Genomic DNA, 11,517 nt, shown 5'->3' with positions numbered 1-11,517 from the left:
TATACAGGGTCGCTATGGGTCGGAACCGACTCGATGGCACATAACAACAACAACAACAACCTTCACTGGATAGTCTATTTCAAAGATAACATACCTGTTTTTCTAATGAGGATAAGGAAGAAAATGGCCAAGGGCAAAAGGGGGCCAGTTGGTTGAGTTGCCCACTTGAAAGAGTGGTCACATAGGACCCATCCAGTGATGTCCACTTATGTCCCATTAACCTCTCTTCTTGTTGTTGTTAAGTGCCATCAAGTCGATTCTAACCCATAGTGACCCTATATAGGGTATCCAAGGAGCTTGAGCCACTGACCTTGTAGTTCAAATGGCTTTGCAGTCTGGCGCATAAACTCACAGCGCCACACCAGGACTCTATTAACCTCTCTTAGATGAAAGTAAATCTAGGAAGGTAGGTTTTTATTTGTTAGTTTTTAAAGCTGGGCCCCAAATGGCATCAGTGTTTTATCAATGAGCAAGAAGGTGGAAGATTTGAGTAGACAAGGGGCAGTTCCTGTCGCACCTGCTCTTGGGCATTCGTGGACCCAATCAGATCCCGTAGAGAAAACTGTAGGCCCAACATTCTTTCAGGGAGACTTCCCATTCGCAGGGAAATTTCAAAACACCCAGTGTTTTGACAATTCTGAACCTGGAGGTTATCCACTCTGACAAAAAGTTGGAATCATCTGTAGTAATTTGTCTAGAAAGTGTTCATTGTATGAGATCGTTTTCTGTCTCCTACTTTTCAAGAAAAGGCATTTGTCTCCCGAGCTCCTCTGTGCCATCTGTTCTTTGCAGTGCCTGTGATCGTGGACACTGGGGAAGAACCAGCAGCTCAAGTGGGCTCTCTGGTGTCTGCCCTCCAAACCCCTCCAAACCCCCAAGTCTGAAAACAGTAGTGAGAAAAGGAGAAGTGCTCCCCATGAAGGGGTCTGGACGTGGGGGGAGAGGATAAATAGCCCAAAGGAACAAAGAAGAACCCGAGAGAGCTGTCGAACACTCTGTCTCACCATTCCAGCTGCCCCCACACACTTCCTAGCCAGTGTCTCCCATCAGGGTCTAGTATTCATTCCACAAATCCATTATTTAACAGTGTACTTAGGAGAGAGGGAGACAGGAGACAGGGAAAGCAAAGCTGAAATGTCTCAGGCTTTATTTGAAATTGTAAGCAAATTTAATTCTTGCAAAGGTTGCCAGATGAGTGTCCAGAGACTAAATCCTTCAGCTCATCCACAAAACACAGGAAACAGCTGGCAAAGCTATTCACAAATGGCCCCTCCCACCCACGCCAATGGGAAGGTGCCTTGTGAGTTGGGTAAACCTAGTTGAATCTCCAAGTAGCTTGACGGTGAAGATCTTATTTCATATCAGTAATAAGTAGAAACTGAAGGAGCCCTGATGGGACAGTGGTTATGAGCTCAGCTGCTCACCAAAATGTTAGCAGTTCCAAAGTACCAGACACTCCATGGAAGAAAAAAGAACGGTGTGACAGCCAGCTTCCAGTGGGAACCTTGTGGGACAATTCTACTCTATCTCTAAGGCCATGAGAGGTTGGACTCTAAGTGATGGCAAAGGCTTTGTGGAGTGAGGTTTTTTTATTGTTTATTTTTGAGTTGTTTGAACTGCTCGTGTATAAGGGTCCAACAAAGCAAATCCTTTCCCGGGAGAATCAGAGTGAGTTTGAGAACCACCTTCAATTCTCCATACAGTGAGCTTTTACTGAATGCCTACTACATGGCTCAGGAAAATACAGAGATGAGAGGTACATCCCATGATCTACAAGGCTTCCCAGTCTGGGAAGGAAGTCAGGTGACCAAACCCCCAAATCCCATTGCACCATGACAATGTGCTGGAATGGAGAGAAACACTTCCTCAACTCTTAGCGAGCTCAGCAGAGTAATACTATGGACCCCAGCCTGGGATCATCACAGAAACCCAGGTTCTGAATCTGGAAAGATGCGCAGAAGTTTCCCAGATCGTGCCATGACTCAAGGTAAAAGAAAGAGTGTGCGCCAGATATGGAGGCATTTCTGTAATGTAAGACAGACATGCAAGACCCCAGGGGGAGAGCAAAGCTGGAGTAAGAGAGCCAGTGGTCCAGCCCTCATGGACTCCCAATGCTTGTGAGCAAGTGACTCAATTTCAGGTCATTGTGCTGGCCATTCCTGCCATTGCTACAGCTGTTTGAGTGAACTCAGGGCGTCTGCCCTAATTACCCATTTATTCACACTGTTTACTGAGCACCTACTTGATCCTAAGCACTGTATTAAGCACTAATAAACGAAACAGAAAAATCCTTTGTTTCCTGGAGCTTAAATTCTAGCAGAAGAGAGATACAACAGTTGCTGTTGTTGTCAGCTGTCATCAAGTAAGTGCCCAATACATGGTGACCTCATATGAAGAGGAGAGAGATAATTAAACAGTAACAATGCAATGAAATCTACCCAATGAGCAGAGTGATTTCAAATCGTTGCCACAGTTGGAAAAATTAAAGAAGATGATGTCACGTAATAGCAGGTTGCAAGGAGGGAGCTTTTGATTACATACCTGCTGAGCAAGAGGGAATGAACCAGCTAGATGCCAGGCAGAGTTCCTGGAAGATGGAAGACAATTGAAAGCAGGTTAACATCCTGGTGTGGCACTGCAGGATAAGCACTAGACTGGTGACCACAAAAAACCCAACAGCCACTCTTAAAAACTCTAAATAGAGTGGCTATGAGTCGGAATCTACTCCACAACATAAAGCAATAACAACAGAGCCCGCTGTGTTTGGAGAGGGATGGAAGTCCAAGATGAAGGAGCTTACTGAGTTGAAAGTAGAGGGGTCACTTATAGACCATGAATCTCCAGATGGAAAATGGTAGGTAGTTCATTCATCTAGGTCTCTCTGTCTTCTGGCTCAGTGGAGAAGGAAGGGAGGGAGAAAGGACACATGGGGTTAAAGAACTAAAGGAAGAAGAGTGACAGAAAGGAAGCCAAGAAGGATGAGCAAGGTAACAAAGGAAGGAAAATGGTGGAAAGGGAGGCAGAAGGAAAGGGGAGGGAGAGAGTACAAGGGGAAAAGAAAAAAGGGAGAAAGAAAAGAAAGAAGAAAACACTCAATAAGATGTTTTCAATCTTAAATAATAAAGTACTTCAAACAGAGTCGGTTGAGGAATATCAAGTCTCAAGATGCGTTTACTCTCCTGATTTACAAAGAACAGGGAAAACAGAGAGAAAACACGCAATAAGGCTTTATGAGAGAACTGCACAGATATATCCCTCTTGGTACAATTTCCAGAGCTGCCTAATGAGGGCCCATCCAGTGCAATTCCACACACCATTCTGGTATTTATTAACCAAGCAAGTCATGGTTTTTAACTGAGTCTGGCTCACAGACTACTCCTCTCATTAATATAAATGAGATAGGAGAAGTGGTGCCAAGTGTCTCAAATGGGGACTGCCATAAGGCTGGAAGGTGTAATTAGTTGAAAACACAAAGTGTATCAAAGAATGTGTCTGAGTGCAGAATGATTCCGTTCATGGAGGAGGTAGCAGACAAGAGTACTGAGAAGACAAGCGATGTAACTGAGAGTCAGTTTAGAAGGTATAGCGGCATGCAGCTCCCACATTTAGATCAGACAACACATCTGAGTCCCTGCGTTATTGGAGTGTGTTCTGTAGACACAGTAAGGAATAGACATCGTTTGTTTGGTCTTCAATGGAAGGCATCTCAGTTGTTGAATGTTCATTCAAATTGTTGTTGTTGTTAAGTGCAGTCAAGTGAGTTCTGACTTACAGTGACCCTGGATAAGGTTTCCAAGTAGTGGTTGGTGGATTTGAGCTACCGGCCTTTTGGTACAAACTGACTTTACAGTTCAGTGCTTCTTGTACAGCGTCACACCGTTGAAAATATATAGACAAAGAAAACCCTTCACATTTACTGAGCGCTTACTTTGTATTTGTTGCTGGGCACACATTGATTCATTGACTCTCAGTTCTCACCAAAACCCATTTTAGAGATTAGCAAACCAAGTCTCAGCAAGCTAAAGGAACTTACTTAAAACCAGGTTATAAATACAGGAGCAGTTGAATTCAATGTCTGTTTTCCTTCCTTCATGCCATCTGGTCTCTGCAAAGATCTGTGAAGTTCAAAGAGCATTTTGGCTGAAGACCTGGGAAGTATGGGGGAAGGATTGCATGGAGGGGATTGTAAACATGGCAATGAGACGATATATGATAGAATGAATGTAAAACTAATGTCCTCCCATGTAAACTATCACATAATTCACAATAAAACATTTAAGGAAAAAAAAAAAAAAAAAGAGCATTTTGGAAATGTTGGGGTGAGTAAAGTCCCAGCCCCAGGGACAGAGAACAGGGTGGTAAGACTGACCTTGCCCAGGAGAACTGTGTGGTCATATCTGTAACGTAGGGCGCTAAGGACAATGGTGACTACTTACCGAGAGCTTCTTGTTTCTGAGTTCCCTCTAAGCGTTCCACTAACCTAACTCATGGTTCTATGTGGAAGCCACCATCTTCCACGTGAGGAACAGATGAACGCCATGACCAACTCATACTGCAGGTAATACTTAACAAGAATTTCATGAGCCAGTCATTATGAAAATAAAATAATCTAAACTTATCTGTTGACCTGTGTCTTATTAACTATGTAAAGGCATCATACTGTGTGGATCATAACAACTTATAGACAACATTGCAAAGAATGGGAATGGCACCTTCACATGGGTCAAGGAGCAGTCATTCGAACAGCACAAGGGGATACTGCATGATTTAAAAGGAAGAAAGACGTGTTTCAGGCTTGTATGTTTTCACCATATTTATTCAATCTATGCACTAAGCAAGTAATTTGAGAAGCTAAATTATAAGAAGAACGTGGCATCCATACTGAAGGATGACTCATTAGCAATCTGGGACATGAAGTCGTCACAGCCTTGCTTGCTGAAAGGGAAGAGGACTTGAAGTACTAGCTGATGATGATCAAAGAGAGGCTTCAAAAAGGATTACACCTCAATATAAAGGAGACAAAATTCCTCACAATGGGATCAGTAAGTACCACCCTGATAACATAGAAAAGGTGTCAAGGATTTCATTTTACTTGGATTCACAATCAATGCCCATGGAAGCAGCAGTCAAGAAATCAAATGATGTATTTCTTTAGGCAAATCTTCCACAAAAGACCTCTGTAAAGTGTCTTTTGACAGTTTAATAAGGTGTGCCTAATCAAGCCATCCTGCTGTAGAGATGTAGGCTAAGCATGAGGCTGCTAATCACAAGGTTGGCAGTTCAAGCCCACCAGCCGCTCATTCCTCAGAAACCCTATGTAGAGTTGACATGACTCAGAAGCAACTCGACAGCACTTAACAACAATCAAGTCGTGGTATTTTCAGTCGTCTCATACATCAAACAACATGCTGCATTAGGCAAATCTGCTACACAAGACTTCTCTAAAGTGTTCAAGAGTAAACCTGTGCGTTCTAGGACTGAGGTGTATCTGATTCTAGTCCTGGTATTTTCAGTCGTTTCATAAGCATATGAAAGTTAGACAGTGAATAAGGAAGACAGTAGAAGAATTGATGCATTTGAGTTATGGTGCTGGAGAATATTAACCATGGACTACCAGAAAAAATAAACAAGTCTGTGTTGGAAGAAGAACAGCCAGGCCCACGGTACTTTTTGTATTCTTCTCCAACACCGTACAGATCAATTATTCTAGTCTTCCTTATTCACTGTTCAACTTTCACATGCCTAGGAAACTCCTGTAAATGTCCTGGCTTGAATCAAGCACACCTCAGTCCTCAAACTCACAGCTTTGCTCTTGAACACTGTAAAGAAGTCTTTTGCAGAATATTTGCCTAATACATTATGTTATTTGATTTCTTGACTGCTGCATCCATGAGTATTGATAGTTTGTCCAACCAAAATAAAGTCTTTAATAACTTATATAAAAAAAAAAAACAACCAGTACAGCCAGAATGCTCCTTAAAAGCCAGGATGATGAGACTTTGTCTCTCGTACTTCTGATACATTATCAGAAGGGTCCAGTGTCTGGAGAAGGACATAAAGCTAAAGTGGAGGCTCAGTGAAAAAGAGAGAGACCCCCAACAAGATGGACTGACACAGTGACAGCAGCAGTGGACTCAAGGATAGCAGCAATTATGAGGATGGCCCAAGACCAGGCGATGTTTCATTCTGTCATTCATTGGGTTGCTATGGGTCAGAACTGACTCCACAGCACCTACAACAACAAATTTATATGAGAAAGCTGCGTAAAGCATAAAGAATTATTACGTTGGATCAAACTGTTGACAAAAAAAAAAATCTGTTTAGGAAAAATTGTAGCCAGAAGGCTCCTTAAAAGCAAGGGTGGCAAGATTTTGTCTCACATACTTTGGACAAGCTGTCAGGAGGAATCTGTCTTCGAAGGAAGACATCATGCTTCATAAAGTACAAGGTCAGGGAAAAAGAGGAAGACCCTCAATGGGATGGACTGACAGGGTGGCTGCCACTATAGACTGAAACACAACCACATTGTGAGGATAGCACAGGAAAAGCAGTGCTTTCTTCTGTTGTGAATAAGATCAGTAGGAGTCAGATCTGACTCTATGGCACTCAACAGCAAAAAAAAAAAAACTTACATGAAGTAAATTGTATTTTTAAAAAGATACTCAATGATCCAAACTTCTACTTTCTAATAACCTTACTACATTTTGCTATTATCGATGCTGGGTTTTTTTTTAACCTAACACATCCAATGGTGTACATTTATTTTTCCAACGTCATGTCTGATAACACTCCAACGAGCGCTTGAAAATTAGCCAGTATGCATGGGAGTGTTTACACCATAGGCATTTATAAACATTACAAATCTGTGTGTTTGTTTGCTTATTTGAGAACCAGTTGTAAACCAGCATACCACTTACAGAGTATGACCAGCCAAGGTTATGTTCATAGAAGAAATGTATTAGCTTGAGCAACTTGAGGAACAGAGACCTGCTCAGGTCACCTCAGCTGAAGAGGACTTATAAATCAGCTATAAAAGAAAAGTTACAGATAAAATAATAATGACCATTCTTACTCATGCAGATGCATCATGGGTGATCATGTCTTCCAGATTAGCACTGGACATACCCAAGATGCATTGCCTGACACTTCATGAATTTTTTTAACCAATTATTTTTCTCAGCCCAGGCATTTATTTCTCACATCAAAGAGATAGCCATGTCCTCCCTGTTCCAACACACCAGTGATGCTGGGGAATAAGGAGACGAGGCCAGTGAGCATCCGCTCCAGGTTCTTTGGTTACCAGAGACACAACTTGAAATGGTGAGACTTCAGTTGAGCAGAGCACCAAGATAAGAGATACACAGAACCCTGTATATGGCTAGTCTTCTTTCTACATGATGATGTTTTCCCTTGTGCTGTTGGACCTAGTGGTGGGGGAGGTGATGGTGTGTGGAAACAGGCCACATAGGGCAAGACAAAAAGCCTAGGTCAACCATGGATGACTGCCCTTTGGAAGGTTGGCACGTAGCATACCCACTTGCAGTCAAACCTATATCCCAAGCATATTAACCTTCAGGAATTTGTTTCCCACACATCTCTCATTAGGAGAGGTTTCTTTTAATGATTTTATAAAAAGCATTTTGGCATGTACATGAGAAATGGCGTGGCGCCAACGTGTCAAAGTGGGCAGAGTCTGTAATGAAAATGTCTGGGAACAAGGCACTGGATGATGGAGCACCGGCGGAGAAGCCAACACCAGGTCCAAGAGGAGTGCATTATCATTCAGCCAGGTCCAGGAGAGCGCCCTCACTCAGTAATGGATCTTAAGGCTTGGACATTATCCTTTTGTTTCAGGTTAATGTTCCTTCATTTGCTTCCCTTTTAGGAAACCACAAAACCAAGGCAGAGAGAAAATGTGGGGTAATGGAAGTCAGAAGACCTGGCTTCTAGAACCAGGTTGTAGCTACCTTGCCAACAGGCATTGAACAAGCCCCTTCCTATCTCCAGGTCTAGATAACCTCATGTACCGAGTGAGAAAATTGGACTGAATACTTCTGAAGATGCATAGTTTAACAAACTATGCATAAAGATCTATCACTATAGAAAAATTTTCCTCTCCCAAAACAAAATGGGGAGCTGACCTCTTAACTTAGATGAAATGATGAAATTTTGTCTCATTTATGACTCTTAAAATCAGCATAAATGCATCATTAGAAGCATAGAGGATTGTAATGTTTACTGATGAAGATCAAAGACCACAACCTTCAGTATGGATTACACCTCACTCTATAGAAAATGAAAATCCTCAACACTGGTCCAATAAATAACATTATGATAAATGGAGAATAATTTGAAATTATCAAAGGTTTCATTTTGCTTGGCTTCATGATCAACACTCATGGAAGCAGCAGTCAAGAAATCAAACAACGTTCTGCATAAGGCAAATCTGTTGGGTGGAAAAAAATCTCTTTAAAATTTTCAAGAGTAAAGATGTCAGTTTGAGGACTAAGGTGTGCATGACTCAAGCCGTGGAACTTTCAATCGCCTCATATGTGTGTGAAAGTTGGACAAAGAATAAAGAAGATCATAGAAGAATTGATGCATTTGAATTATAGTTCTGTAGAAGAATGTTGAAAGTGCCATGGACTGCCAGAAGAACAAACCAATCTGTCTTGGAAGATGTACAGCCAGAATGGTGCTTCAAAGAGAAGATGGTGAGCCTTCCTCTCTTGTACTTTGGACATGTAGTTAGTGAAGGATCAACTACGTGGAGAGTCTGAGAAAAGAGAAAGACTCTTAAAAAGATGGATTGACATGGTAGCAGCAGCAGTGGACCAAACGTAACACCAGTGGTGAGGAGGGCCAGGACCAGACAGGATTTGGATTGGTTGCATCCTATGAGATAACTCTGTGGCACCTAACAAAAACAACAGCAATAACATTGGTTAATTATTGCAAGGTTTTTATAAATAACATTGCTGTACTTGGAGAATCATGCATTCTATGAATAATCCAAGATTTTATTAACCAATCCCAAACTGTTGAATTGTGGAACTGTTGAATTCTTGTTGAGTCCTGGTGTGGTGCTGCAGGCTAATGCACTGGACAGCAAGGTTGATTTGAACCACAAGGTCAACAATTCAAGCTTACCAGTAGCTCATCAGAAACCCTATACAGGGTTGCTATATGCCAGAACCCACTCAAAGACACTTAACAACAGCAACGCTTGTTGAACAGTTTTGTTGTTTTCTAGAGGATGATTTGAGGGGAGTTATCCCAGGGTATAACACACCCCTCTGACAGAGAATTGCCTCATCTTCAGCATCAACAGAGATGAGCCTATATGGCCTCCTTCTCTTTAATTAAGTGACCAGAACCTCCTGCAAACAGCTGATTGGCCTAGCAATGAGGCGCTGACTTTAAATGCATCAGTCAGGTGATCTCTTCCTGGAATAGGAATTGGATCATGTGATCATCTCTGTATCAATGGAGTATGATAATGAGTTATTACAGGTCACATCTTCACCCAAGAAGCCGTGATGATGGAGAAAGTAAAGTCATCCTCCCAAACTATGTGGTATGACAGGAATGTTATAGAGTGAGAATGAGAATTGTTTACATCACGAAACATAAAATGGGGAGATGGGTAAGGGTTGACATGTTTTCCAAGTCTTATTTTTGAAAAATCAAAGGAGAATGATGATAAACAAAGAAGAGATTGAAATTGTCAAGGAGTTCATTTTACTTGCATCCACAACCAATGCCCACCCAAGCAGCAGTCAAGAAATTAAACAAATCTGCTGCAAAATACAATTTCAAAGTGTTCGAAAGCAAAGATGCTATTTTGAGGACTAAGGTACACCTGACCCAAACCATGGCCTTTCCAATCACCTCATATGTATATGAAAGCTGGATAATGAATAAGGAAGATCAGAGACGACTCCACACATTTGGATTACATTGTTGGTGCAGAATATTGAATATTTCATGGACTTTCAGAAGAACAAATAAATCTTATTGTAAGACAACCAGACAGATTGCTCTTTAGAAGCCAGGATGGCTAGACTTCATCTCATGCACTTTAGACATGTCATCAGCAGGGACCAGTTTCTGGAGGAGAACATAATGCTTAGTAAAGAAGAGGGTCAGTGAAAATGAGGAAGACTCTCAATGAGATGGATTGTTAAAGTGGCTCAACCATAGCAACAATGGTGAGGATGGCTCAGGGCTGAGAAGTGTTTCACTCTGTTGTGCATGTTGTACTAACTCAAAAGCAAGTAACAACAACAGCAGCAACAAACACCTAAGGCTAGAAAATCCACACGTGCAAGAACCCCATTATCCTGCAAAGGGCAAGAGTCATACCAGACGCAGAAGAACTCAGCAAGAAGGACATACATACACTCTCTGTTTTTCAAAATATAGGATGTTCATTGAAGTCAGTCTGATTTATCCCTGAGAGTACAACACCTAGGAAGCATTGCTATGGTTTCCATCACCATCTTGGATGGAAACTTTCTTATTCTGAGTTGGGCAGCTTTCTTCCCTTCCCTTTGTTGTGGAAATTGATAAACTATATCTGCATATCAAAGCAAACTAAAATGAGATTCAGATTCAGTCAGAAAGGGGGGTCAGACAGGGGAAAAGGGCAGAGTCTACCTAGGTTTCTTAGAGAAAGGAACAAGAATGACAGGGCGACAGGAAGGACAAAGAAATCCTTCCTTTTTTCTCATTATATTCTGTGCTTTTTAAATGTCCCAGGTGCCTTTTTAATCAATCAATACAATGTGTGTGTGTCTGTCTGTAGGTCCAGGGATGGCCTAACAAAGTCCTCCCTGTACCAAAAGAACTTGACACAAAAAAACCAGTTTATGAGGCATTTCTGTTGGCAATTGGAAGGTCCCGCTTTAGAGGCATTACTCTTGTGTGTTTGAGAAGATGGATTGAGGAAGCAAGACTAGACACTGAAGAGGAAGGTGCCTATTCCTAACATGATAGCTGAGGACCAGGACTGGACCAACCCATAGTCCAGATCCCGCTGTCACTGAGCCTACTCCACTGAGTCATAGGGACCCTAATAGAACTGCCCATACTGTTTCCTAGACTGTACATCTTCATAAAAACAGATCGTGTTTCCCTGGGAGTAGTTGAAAGGTTCAAACCACTGACCTTAGGGTTAGCAGCCAAATACTTAACTACTGTGTCACCAGGACTCCTACAACAAAATGTTGTTGTTGTTAAGTGCCGTCAAGTCGGTTCTCACACATAGCGACCCTTTATAGGTTTCCAAGGAGTATCTAGTGAACTTGAACCACCAACTTTGTGGTACAAACTGACCTTGCAGTCTAGCGCACTAACCCGCAGCACCACACCAGGATTCCTCCTTCAACTAATGGAAGCACAGTTTAAGGAGATAAAATCAGCAGCTCTTGAAGACGGTGTGCAGATATGGGATGTCTGGGTTCAGTCCAGGCCAGTCAGGTGCAGGTGCTCTCCAAGCTCCTCCATCTAGAAGCA

Source organism: Chrysochloris asiatica, unplaced genomic scaffold, assembly GCF_000296735.1.
Source record: "Chrysochloris asiatica unplaced genomic scaffold, ChrAsi1.0 scaffold00025, whole genome shotgun sequence".
Classification (NCBI taxonomy): Eukaryota; Metazoa; Chordata; class Mammalia; order Afrosoricida; family Chrysochloridae; genus Chrysochloris; species Chrysochloris asiatica.
Note: the sequence above shows the minus strand (reverse complement) of the source record.